Genomic DNA, 12500 nt, shown 5'->3' with positions numbered 1-12500 from the left:
GATCGAATGGCTGAGCAAACTCGACGGGCCGAATGGCCTAATTCTGCTCCGATATCTTATGAACGTATCACGGCCAATCCACCTGACCTGCACGTCTTTGGACTGTGGGAGGAAACCGGAGCGCCCGGAGGAAACCCACACACACACGGGGAGAACGTGCAGACTCCGCACAGACAGTGACCCGAGGCCGGGAATCGAACCCGGGTCCCTGCTAACCACTGTGCCCCAGTGCCATCCTGTGCCCCGGGGACAGAAGGGGGCCATTTGGCCCATCAGGTGTCTGTGCTGGGCCTTTTGACCCGGTTAATCCCACTCCAAATTATCTTCAATCTGTGCCACTTTGGTCTTCGACCTGACTGAAACAAATTCTCTTCAATCACTTTGTCTAAATCCGGACTCGTTTTAACCTGCTCTGGCACAATCCCCCTCTCGCCTTCCCTGCTCAAAGGAGAACAATCCCAGTCTCTTCGTCTTTCACCCACCCTGCCCTCACCACCCCCACATTCGTGGAACCGTTTCCCTAAATCTATTCTGCAACTCCTCCAAAGTCTTCACCTGGCTACTCTGCAGCTTTCACAATCATGATCGCTTATTGTCACAAATAGGCTTCAATGAAGTTACTGTGAAAAGCCCCTAGCCTCAAAATCAGGGGTTGGAGGTGGGAAGGTTTCGGAGATATGGAGGGAATTGTTAGAGTGGGAAGGGGCCCCTATCAGAGAGGTGAAGAGGAAGTGGGAAGAGGAGTTGGGAGGGGAGCTGGAGACTGAACTGTGGGAAAAAGCCTTGAAAAGGGTAAATGCATCCTGGTCCTGTGCTAGACTCAGCTTGGTTCAGTTCAGGGTAGTCCACAGGGCCCGTAGCCCGGATGAGTAGGATCTCGGAGGAGGTGGAGGACAGATGTGGGCGGTGTGGGGGTAGCCCGACCAACCATGTCCATATGTTTTGGGCATGTCCGAAACTGAGGGGATTCTGGCAGGGATTTGCGGATGTTATGTCGGAAGTCCCGGAAGGGAGGGTAACTCCGAGTCCAGAATGAGCAATATTTGGGGTGTCAGAAGGTCCGGGGGCAGAGGGGGGGAGGGAGGCCGATATCCTGGCCTTCTCCTCCCTGGTGGCCCGGAGATGGAGCTTGCTGAGATGGACGGACTCGGAGCCCCCGAAGTCAGGAGTGTGGGTCAGCGATTATGGTCGAGTTTCTCAGTCTGGAGAAAATCCAGTTCGCTCTGAGAGGATCAATACAGGGATTCCCATTGACCAGAAACTGAACTGGACCCAGCCATATAAATACTGTGGCCACAGTCTGGATGAGCTCAGCTCCAACACTCAGGAAGCTCGACACCATCCCGGACAAAGCAGCCCCGCTTGATTGGCGTCCCTTCCACAAACATTCACTCCCTCCCCCTCCGATGGACAGTGTCAGCCGTGTGCACCATCGACAAGGTTCACTGCGGGAACTCACCGAGGTTCCTCAGGCAGCACCTTCCAAACCCACGGCCACCACCATCTAGAAGGACAAGAGCAGCAGATACCTGGGATCACCCCCACCTGGAGGTTCCCCTCCAAGTCACTCCCCATCCCGACTGGGAAATATATCGGCCGTTCCTTCAGTGTTCCAAATCCTGGAGCTCCCTCCCTAACAGCACGGTGGGTGTGCCTACACCTCCGGGACCGCAGCGGCTTCAAGACGGCAGCTCAGCACCGCCTTGTCAAGGGGCAATTAGGGATGGACAATAAATGCTGGCCTGGCCAGCGACCCCACATCCCGTAAATGAACAAAAATAATTTATCTCGCAAGTTACAACTGGATCCGAGGCACAACATCCGTGATGAAGCAGTTTCCCCCCAGTTCCTCACCCCCTATAACTGTAAATTCCGTGATTCGTGTCAATTAACCTGAATCAAATGCCCGTATCTTCCCTCCCACTCTCTTCGCCTTGGCATTCCTGGCAAGCATTCCTGAGGTAATCTCAATTATAATCAAGAGCTATTATACTAAAACAATGAATAATAATCGATGTCATGACGCAACAGAAGACAAACGGGCTGGCAAGCTCGAGCAAGTCACTCCTTTAATCAGTAACTTTAGACACAAGGTTTGAAATACCTTTTCACAGAAAGTGGAACTCGTCTTTGCTCCCCACCTGGGATCTGGGTTCAGCCGGCTGGGGCGGCTGGCTGAGAGAGAGAGAGAGACAGGCAGAGAGGAGAGAGAGAGAGACAGGCAGAGGGAAAGAGGGACAGGCAGAGGGAAAGCGAGAGAGACAGGCAGAGGGAAAGAGAGAGAGACAGGCAGAGGAAAAAAGAGAGAGAGACAGGCAGAGGAAAAAATAGAGAGAGACAGGCAGAGAGAGAAAGAGAGATAGACAGGCAGAGGGAAAGAGGGACAGGCAGAGGGAAAGAGAGAGAGACAGGCAGAGGGAAAGAGAGAGACAGGCAGAGGGAAAGAGAGAGAGACGGGCAGAGGGAAAGAGAGAGAGACAGGCAGAGGGAAAGAGAGCGAGACAGGCAGAGGGAAAGAGAGAGAGACGGGCAGAGGGAAAGAGAGAGAGACAGGCAGAGGAAAAAAGAGACTAGCAGAGGAAAAAAGAGACTGGCAGAGGGGGAAGAGAGAGACAGGCAGAGGGAAAGAGAGAGACAGGCAGAGTGAGAGAAAGAGACGGGCAAAGGGAAAGAGAGAGACAGGCAGAGTGAGAGAAAGAGACAGGCAAAGGGAAAGAGAGAGACAGGCAGAGGGAAGAGAGAGACAGGCAGAGGGAAGAGAGAGACAGGCAGAAGAGAGACAGGCAGAGGGAAGAGAGAGAGACAGGCAGAGGGAAGAGAGAGACAGGCAGAGGGAAGAGAGAGACGGGCAGAGAGGGAGAGAGAGACAGGTGGAAAGAGAGAGAGACAGGCAGAGGGAAAGAGAGAGAGACGGGCAGAGGGAAAGAGAGAGGCAGAGAGAGAGAGACAGGCAGAGGGAGAGACAGACAGGCAGAGGGGAAAGAGAGAGAGACAGGCAGATGGAAATAGAGAGACAGGCAGAGTGAGGGAACGAGACGGGCAAAGGGAACGTGAGAGACAGGTGGAGAGAGGGGGAGAGACAGGCAGTGGGAAAGAGAGAGACAGGCAGAGGAAGAGAGAGAGACAGGCAGAGGAAGAGAGAGAGACAGGCAGTGGGAGAGAGAGACAGGCAGAGAGAGAGAGAGACAGGCAGAGAGAGAGAGAGACAGGCAGAGTGAAAGAGGGACAAGCAGAGAGAAAGAGGGACAAGCAGAGAGAAAGAGAGAAACAGGCAGAGAGAGAGACAGGCAGAGAGAAAGAGAGACAGGCAGAGGGAAAGAGAGACACAGGCAGAGGGAAAGAGAGAGACAGGCAGAGGGAAAGAGAGAGACAGGCAGAGGGAAAGAGAGAGACAGGCAGAGGGAAAGAGAGAGACAGGCAGAGGGAAAGAGAGAGACAGGCAGAGGGAAAGAGAGAGACAGGCAGAGGGAAAGAGAGAGAGACAGGCAGAGGGAGAGAGAGACAGGCAGAGGGAATGAGAGAGACAGGCAGAGAGAGAGATAGAGACAGGCACAGAGAAAGAGAGAGGCAGGCAGTGAGTGAGAGACAGGCAGAGTAAAAGAGAGAGAGACAGGCAGAGGAAAAGAGAGAGACAGGCAGAAAGCGAGAGACAGGCAGAGGGAAAGAGAGAGACAGGCAGTGAAAGAGAGAGACGGGCAGTGGGAGAGAGAGACAGGCAGTGAGAGAGAGAGGGACAGGCAGAGTGAAAGAGGGACAAGCAGAGAGAAAGAGAGAAACAGGCAGAGAGAGAGACAGGCAGAGAGAAAGAGAGACAGGCAGAGAGAAAGAGAGACAGGCAGAGGGAAAGAGAGAGACAGGCAGAGGGAAAGAGAGAGACAGGCAGAGGGAAAGAGAGAGACAGGCAGAGGGAAAGAGAGAGACAGGCAGAGGGAAAGAGAGAGACAGGCAGAGGGAAAGAGAGAGACAGGCAGAGGGAAAGAGAGAGACAGGCAGAGGGAAAGAGAGAGACAGGCAGAGGGAAAGAGAGAGACAGGCAGAGGGAAAGAGAGAGACAGGCAGAGGGCAAGAGAGAGACAGGCAGAGGGCAAGAGAGAGACAGGCAGAGAGAGAGAGGGAGACAGGCAGAGAGAGACAGGCAGAGATAGAGAGAGACAGGCAGAGGGAAAGAGTGAGAGGCAGAGGGAAAGAGTGAGAGGCAGAGGGAAAGAGTGAGAGGCAGAGGGAAAGAGTGAGAGGCAGAGGGAAAGAGTGAGAGGCAGAGGGAAAGAGAGAGAGAGGCAGAGGGAAATAGAGAGAGAGGCAGAGGGAAGAGAGAGACAGGCAGAGGGAAAGAGAGAGACAGGCAGAGTGAGAGAAAGAGACGGGCAAAGGGAAAGAGAGAGACCGGCAGAGGGAAGAGAGAGAGACAGGCAGAGGGAAGAGAGAGAGACAGGCAGAGGGAAGAGAGAGACGGGCAGAGAGGGAGAGAGAGACAGGTGGAAAGAGAGAGAGACAGGCAGAGGGAAAGAGAGAGAGACGGGCAGAGTGAGAGAAAGAGACGGGCAAAGGGAAAGAGAGAGACAGGCAGAGGGAAGAGAGAGACAGGCAGAGGGAAAAGAGAGAGACAGGCAGAGGGAAGAGAGAGACGGGCAGAGGGAAAAGAGAGAGACAGGCAGAGAGAGAGAGAGAGACAGGCACAGAGAGAGAGAGACAGGCAGAGAGAGAGAGAGATAGGCACAGAGAGAGAGAGAGAGACAAGCAGAGAGGAGAGACAGGCAGAGAGAGAGAGAGATAGACAGGCAGAGGGAAAGAGGGACAGGCAGAGGGCAAGAGAGAGACAGGCAGAGAGAGAGAGGGAGACAGGCAGAGAGAGACAGGCAGAGGGAAAGAGTGAGAGGCAGAGGGAAAGAGTGAGAGGCAGAGGGAAAGAGTGAGAGGCAGAGGGAAATAGAGAGAGAGGCAGAGGGAAAGAGAGAGACAGGCAGAGGGAAAGAGAGACAGGCAGAGGGAAAGAGAGACAGGCAGAGGGAAAGAGAGAGATAGGCAGAGAGAGAGAGAGGGAGACAGGCAGAGAGAGACAGGCAGAGATAGAGAGAGACAGGCAGAGGGAAAGCGAGAGACGGCCAGATGGAAGGAGAGAGAGACAGGCAGAGGGAAAGAGAGAGACAGGCAGAGGGAAAGAGAGAGACAGGCAGATGGAAAGAGAGAGACAGGCCGAGAGTGAGAGAAAGAGACGGGCAAAGGGAAAGTGAGAGACAGGCGGAGAGAGAGGGAGAGACAGGCAGTGGGAAAGAGAGCGAGACAGGCAGAGGAAGAGAGTGAGACAGGCAGAGGGAAAGAGAGAGACAGGCCGAGAGGGAGAGAGAGAGACAGGCACAGAGAAAGAGAGAGGCAGGCAGTGAGTGAGAGACAGGCAGAGTGAAAGAGAGAGAGTCAGGCAGAGTGAAAGAGAGAGAGTCAGGCAGAGTGAAAGAGAGAAAGACAGGCAGAAATAGAGAGAGAGGCAGAGGGAAATAGAGAGAGAGAGGCAGAGGGAAGAGAGAGAGAGGCAGAGGGAAGAGAGAGATAGGCAGAGGGAAAGAGAGAGACAGGCAGAGGGAAAGAAAGAGACAGGCAGAGAGAGAGAGGGAGACAGGCAGAGAGAGACAGGCAGAGATAGAGAGAGACAGGCAGAGGGAAAGCGAGAGACGGCCAGAGGGAAGGAGAGATAGACAGGCAGGGGGAAAGAGAGAGACAGGCAGAGGGAGGGAGACAGGCAGATGGAAAGACAGAGACAGGCAGAGTGAGAGAAAGAGACGGGCAAAGGGAAAGTGAGAGACAGGCGGAGAGAGAGGGAGAGACAGGCAGTGGGAAAGAGAGCGAGACAGGCAGTGAGAGAGAGAGACAGGCCGAGAGAGAGAGAGACAGGCACAGAGAAAGAGAGAGGCAGGCAGTGAGTGAGAGACAGGCAGAGTGAAAGAGAGAGAGTCAGGGAGAGTGAAAGAGAGAAAGACAGGCAGAGGAGAAGAGAGAGACAGGCAGAAAGAGTGAGACAGGCAGAGGGAAAGAGTGAGACAGGCAGTGAGAAAGAGAGAGACAGGCAGAGTGAAAGAGGGACAGGCAGAGAGAAAGAGAGAAACAGGCAGAGAGAGAGACAGGCAGAGATAGAGAGAGACAGGCAGAGCGAAAGACAGAGACAAGCAGAGAGAGAGACAGGCAGAGGGAACGAGAGAGACAGGCAGAGGGAAAGAGAGAGACAGGCAGAGGAAAAGAGAGAGACAGGTGGAAAGAGAGAGACAGGCAGAGGGAAAGAGAGACAGGCAGTGAGAGAGAGAGACAGGCAGAGTGAAAGAGGGAGACAGGCAGAGAGAAACAGACAGAGGGGAGAGAGAGATTGGCAGAGGGAAGAGAGAGATTGGCAGAGGGAAGAGAGAGATTGGCAGAGGGAAGAGAGAGATTGGCAGAGGGAAGAGAGAGATTGGCAGAGGGAAGAGAGAGATTGGCAGAGGGAAGAGAGAGATTGGCAGAGGGAAGAGAGAGATTGGCAGAGGGAAGAGAGAGACTGGCAGAGGGAAGAGAGAGACGGACAGAGAGGGAGAGATAGACAGGCGGAAAGAGAGAGAGAGACAGGTAGAGGGAAAGAGAGAGAGACGGTCAGAGAGACAGGCAGAGGGAGAGAGAGAGACAGGCAGAGGAAAAAAGAGACAGGCAGAGGGGAAAGAGAGAGACAGGCAGAGGGAAAGAGAGAGACAGGCACAGTGAGAGAAAGAGACGGGCAAAGGGAAAGAGAGAGACAGGTGGAGAGAGAGACAGAGACAGGCAGTGAGAGAGAGAGACAGGCAGTGCACAGAGAAAGAGAGAGGCAGGCAGTGAGTGAGAGACAGGCAGAGAGAAAGAGAGACAGGCAGAGAGAAAGAGAGACAGGCAGAGAGAAAGAGAGACAGGCAGAGGGAAAGAGAGACAGGCACAGAGAAAGAGAGAGGCAGGCAGTGAGTGAGAGACAGGCAGAGTGAAAGAGAGAGAGACAGGCAGAGGGAAAGAGAGAGACAGGCAGAAAGAGAGAGACAGGCAGAGGGAAAGAGAGAGACAGGCAGTGAGAGAGAGAGACAGGCAGAGAGAGAAAGAGAGACAGACAGAGGGAAAGAGAGACTCTGGCAGAGGGAAAGAGAGAGAGGCAGAGGGAAAGAGACTCAGGCAAAGGGAAAGAGAGAGACAGGAAGAGAGAGAGAGGGAGACAGGCAAAGGGAAAGAGAGAGAGAGGCAGAGAGAAATAGAGATAGGCAGAGGGAAAGAGAGAGAGCCAGGCAGAGGGAGAGAGAGAGACAGGCAGAGAGGGAGAGACAGGCAGAGAGGGAGAGACAGGCAGCGATAGAGAGAGGGAGAGAGACAGGCAGAGAGAGAGAGAGAGAGACAAGCAGAGAGATGGGCATAGTGAGAGAGGGAGAGACGGGCAGAGAGAGAGAGAGAGACAGGCAGAGAGAGAGAGACAGGCAGCGAGAGATAGAGACAGGTAGAGGGAGAGAGACAGGCAGCGATAGAGAGAGACAGTTAGAGGGAGAGAGAGAGACAGGCAGAGAGAGAGAGACAGGCAGAGAGAGAGAGAGAGAGAGAGACAAGCAGAGAGATGGGCATAGTGAGAGAGGGAGAGACGGGCAGAGGGCGAGAGAGAGACAGGCAGAGGGAGAGAGAGAGACAGGCAGACAGATGGAGCGAGAAGGAGTCAGAGAGCAAGCAAGAGAGCGACAATGGCAGAGTTAGATCAACAGAGAAGAGAGAGAACCAGAGCGAGGGTGTGAGCGGGGGCCAAAGTGAGAGCGAAGGAGAGCGATTATAATGAGAGAGTGAGAGTGAGAAAAATGAGACTGATAGAAAAGAGATAAGGAGAGATAGAGGAAGATGAAGAGAGAGCGTGAGGAGGTCTGAGCGTCGGAAAGGGAGCATGAGGGATAGAGGACTGACCCTCTGACCGTGCAGCACTCCCTCAGTACTGACCCTCTGACCGTGCGGCACTCCCTCAGTACTGACCCTCTGACAGTGCAGCACTCCCTCAGTACTGACCCTCTGACAGTGCAGCACTCCCTCAGTACCGACCCTCTGACAGTGCGGCACTCCCTCAGTACCGACCCTCTGACAGTGCGGCACTCCCTCAGTACTGACCCTCTGACAGTGTGGCACTCCCTCAGTACTGACCCTCTGACAGTGCAGCACTCCCTCGGTACTGACCCTCTGACAGTGCGGCACTCCCTCAGTACTGACCCTCTGACAGTGCAGCACTCCCTCAGTACTGACCCTCTGACAGTGCAGCACTCCCTCAGTACTGACCCTCTGACAGTGCAGCACTCCCTCAGTACTGACCCTCTGACAGTGCAGCACTCCCTCAGTACTGACCCTCTGACAGTGCGGCAGTCCCTCAGTACTGACCCTCTGACAGTGCGGCACTCCCCCAGTACTGACCCTCTGACAATGTGACACTCCCTCAGTACTGACCCTCTGACAGTGCAGCACTCCCTCAGTACTGACCCTCTGACAATGTGACACTCCCTCAGTACTGACCCTCTGACAGTGCAGCACTCCCTCAGCACTGACCCGCTGACAATGTGACACTCCCTCAGTACTGACCCACTGACAGTGCGACACTCCCTCAGTCCTGACCCTCTGACAGTGCGGCACTCCCCCAGTACTGACCCTCTGACAATGTGACACTCCCTCAGTACTGACCCTCTGACAGTGCGACGCTCCCTCAGTACTGACCCTCTGACAGTGCGACACTCCCTCAGTACTGACCCTATAACGGCGCAGCACTCCCTCAGTACTGACCCTCTGACAGTGCAGCACTCCCTCAGTACTGACCCTCTGACAGTGCGGCACTCCCTCAGTACTGACCCTCTGACAGTGCAGCACTCCCTCAGTACTGACCCTCTGACAGTACAGCACTCCCTCAGTACTGACCCTCTGACAGTGCAGCACTCCCTCAGTACTGACCCTCTGACAGTGCAGCACTCCCTCTGTACTGACCCTCTGACAGTGCCGCACTCCCTCAGTACTGACCCTCTGACAGTGCGGCACTCCCTCATTACTGACCCTCTGACAGTACAGCACTCCCTCAGTACTGACCCTCTGACAGTGCAGCACTCCCTCAGTACTGACCCTCTGACAGTGCAGCACTCCCTCTGTACTGACCCTCTGACAGTGCCGCACTCCCTCAGTACTGACCCTCTGACAGTGCAGCACTCCCTCAGTACTGACCCTCTGACAGTGCAGCACTCACTCAGTACTGACCCTCTGACAGTGCGGCACTCCGTCAGTACTGACCCTCTGACAGTGCGGCACTCCCTCAGTACTGACCCTCTGACAGTGCGGCACTCCCTCAGTACTGATGGTGGGGGGTTTAGTCTTGATGATGTGCCCAGTTGACTGTAGCGGGACCTCGGACCTTATGACCCAGAGGTGAGAGTGGTACCCAGTGTGCCAGGCAAGCGACGGATACACGGAGGTTTTGGGCAGTTTGTAGGCCTCCCTTTGCCTGGTTTTGAGTCTCCTGCTCGATTGGTGCTCACCTCTCTCTCTAAGCCAGTCCTCTCTCTCCTCTCCCCCCCTGACCAGTTGGGTTTCGTTGATCTGAATCTCGCGGAGTTTGCCGGGGCTGGATCCACGACACGGTGTTACATCCTGGAGGGCTACGACACTAAGAACAGAAGGCAGGATAACTCCATCCTGAAGGTACGTGGGAGGTGACGGTGCCAACCATTCGGGATAGACAAGCAGGGCCGGGAAAGATCCCTCTACACTATCCCCGTCAAACACTCCCAGGACAGGTACAGCACGGGGTTAGATACAGAGTAAAGCTCACTCTACACTGTCCCCATCAAACACTCCCAGGACAGGTACAGCACGGGGTTAGATACAGAGTAAAGCCCCCTCTACACTGTCCCCATCAAACACTCCCAGGACAGGTACAGCACGGGGTTAGATACAGAGTAAAGCTCCCTCTACACTGTCCCCATCAAACACTCCCAGCACAGGTACAGCACGGGGTTAGATACAGAGTAAAGCCCCCTCTACACTGTCCCCATCAAACACTCCCAGGACAGGTGCAGCACGGGGTTAGATACAGAGTAAAGCTCCCTCGACACTGTCCCCATCAAACACTCCCAGGACAGGTACAGCACGGGGTTACATACAGAGTAAAGCTCCCTCTACACTGTCCCCATCAAACACTCCCAGGACAGGTACAGCCCGGGGTTAGATACAGAGTAAAGCTCCCTCTACACTGTCCCCATCAAACACTCCCAGGACAGGTACAGCACGGGGTTACATACAGAGTGAAGCTCCCCCTACACTGTCCCCATCAAACACTCCCAGGACAGGTAGAGCACGGGGTTAGATACAGAGTAAAGCTCACTCTACACTGTCCCCATCAAACACTCCCAGGACAGGTACAGCACGGGGTTAGATACAGAGTAAAGCCCCCTCTACACTGTCCCCATCAAACACTCCCAGGACAGGTACAGCACGGGGTTAGATACAGAGTAAAGCTCCCTCTACTCTGTCCCCATCAAACACTCCCAGCACAGGTACAGCACGGGGTTAGATACAGAGTAAAGCCCCCTCTACACTGTCCCCATCAAACACTCCCAGGACAGGTGCAGCACGGGGTTAGATACAGAGTAAAGCTCCCTCGACACTGTCCCCATCAAACACTCCCAGGACAGGTACAGCACGGGGTTACATACAGAGTAAAGCTCCCTCTACACTGTCCCCATCAAACACTCCCAGGACAGGTACAGCACAGGGCTAGATACAGAGTAAAGCTCCCTCTACACAGTCCCCATCAAACTCTCCCAGGACAGGTACAGCACGGGGTCAGATACAGAGTAAAGCTCCCCCTACACTCTCCCCATCAAACACTCCCAGGACAGGTACAGCACGGGTTTAGACACAGAGTAAAGCTCCCTCTACACTGTCCCCATCAAACACTCCCTGGACAGGTACAGCACAGGGTTAGATACAGAGTGAAGCTCCCTCTACACTGTCCCCATCAAACACTCCCAGGACAGGTACAGCACAGGGTTAGATACAGAGTAAAGCTCCCTCTACACTGTCCCCATCAAACACTCCCAGGACAGGTACAGCACAGGGTTAGATACAAAGTAAAGCTCCCCTTAAATTGTCCCCATCAAACACTCCCGGGACAGGTACAGCACGGGGTTAGATACAGAGTAAAGCTCCCGTTAAATTGTCCCCATCAAACATTCCCAGGACAGGTACAGCACTGGGTTAGATACAAAGTAAAGCTCCCCTTAAATTGTCCCCATCAAACACTCCCGGGACAGGTACAGCACGGGGTTAGATACGCAGTAAAGCTCCCTCTACACTGCCCCCCATCAAACACTCCCTGGACAGGTACAGCACGGGGTTAGATACAGAGTAAAGCTCCCTCTGCACTGTCCCCATCAAACACTCCCAGGGCAGGTACAGCACGGGGTTAGATACAGAGTAAAGCTCCCCCTACACTGTCCCCATCAAACACTCCCAGGACAGGTACAGCACAGGGCTAGATACAGAGTAAAGCTCCCTCTACACAGTCCCCATCAAACTCTCCCAGGACAGGTACAGCACGGGGTTAGATACAGAGTAAAGCTCCCTCTACACTGTCTCCATCAAACACTCCCAGGGCATGTACAGCACGGGGTTAGATACAGAGTAAAGCTTCCTCTACACTGTCCCCATCAAACACTCCCAGGCCAGGTACAGCACGGGGTCAGATACAGAGTAAAGCTCCCCCTACACTCTCCCCATCAAACACTCCCAGGACAGGTACAGCACGGGTTTAGACACAGAGTAAAGCTCCCTCTACACTGTCCCCATCAAACACTTCCTGGACAGGTACAGCACAGGGTTAGATACAGAGTGAAGCTCCCTCTACACTGTCCCCATCAAACACTCCCAGGACAGGTACAGCACAGGGTTAGATACAGAGTAAAGCTCCCTCTACACTGTCCCCATCAAACACTCCCAGGACAGGTACAGCACAGGGTTAGATACAGAGTGAAGCTCCCTCTACACTGTCTCCATCAAACACTCCCAGGACAGGTACAGCACGGGGTTAGATACAGAGTGAAGCTCCCTCTACACTGTCCCCATCAAACACTCCCAGGACAGGTACAGCACAGGGTTACATACAGAGTAAAGCTCCATCTACACTGTCCCCATCAAACACTCCCAGGACAGGTACAGCACAGGGTTAGATACAGAGAGAAGCTCCCTCTACACTGTCCCCATCAAACACTCCCAGGACAGGTACAGCACGGGGTTAGATACAGAGTAAAGCTCCCGCTACACTGTCCCCATCAAACACTCCCAGGACAGGTACAGCACGGGGTTAGATACAGAGTAAAGCTCCCTCTACACTGTCCCCATCAAACAGTCCCAGGACAGGTACAGCACAGGGTTAGATACAGACTAAAGCTCCCTCTACACTGTCCCCATCAAACACGCCCAGGACAGGTACAGCACGGGGTTAGATACAGAGTGAAGCTCCC

General features: G+C 54.2%; 1 pseudogene; it reads left to right on the top strand.

Annotated features, from left to right (window-relative positions):
- The window catches only part of LOC140390569 (early estrogen-induced gene 1 protein-like), a 54923-nt pseudogene that overhangs the window by 23574 nt on the left and 18849 nt on the right, over nucleotides 1-12500 (top strand).

The sequence above is a fragment of the Scyliorhinus torazame genome, chromosome 14 (genome assembly GCF_047496885.1).
Source record: "Scyliorhinus torazame isolate Kashiwa2021f chromosome 14, sScyTor2.1, whole genome shotgun sequence".
Classification (NCBI taxonomy): domain Eukaryota; kingdom Metazoa; phylum Chordata; class Chondrichthyes; order Carcharhiniformes; family Scyliorhinidae; genus Scyliorhinus; species Scyliorhinus torazame.
Note: the sequence above shows the minus strand (reverse complement) of the source record. Positions and strands in the feature narration are given on the sequence as shown.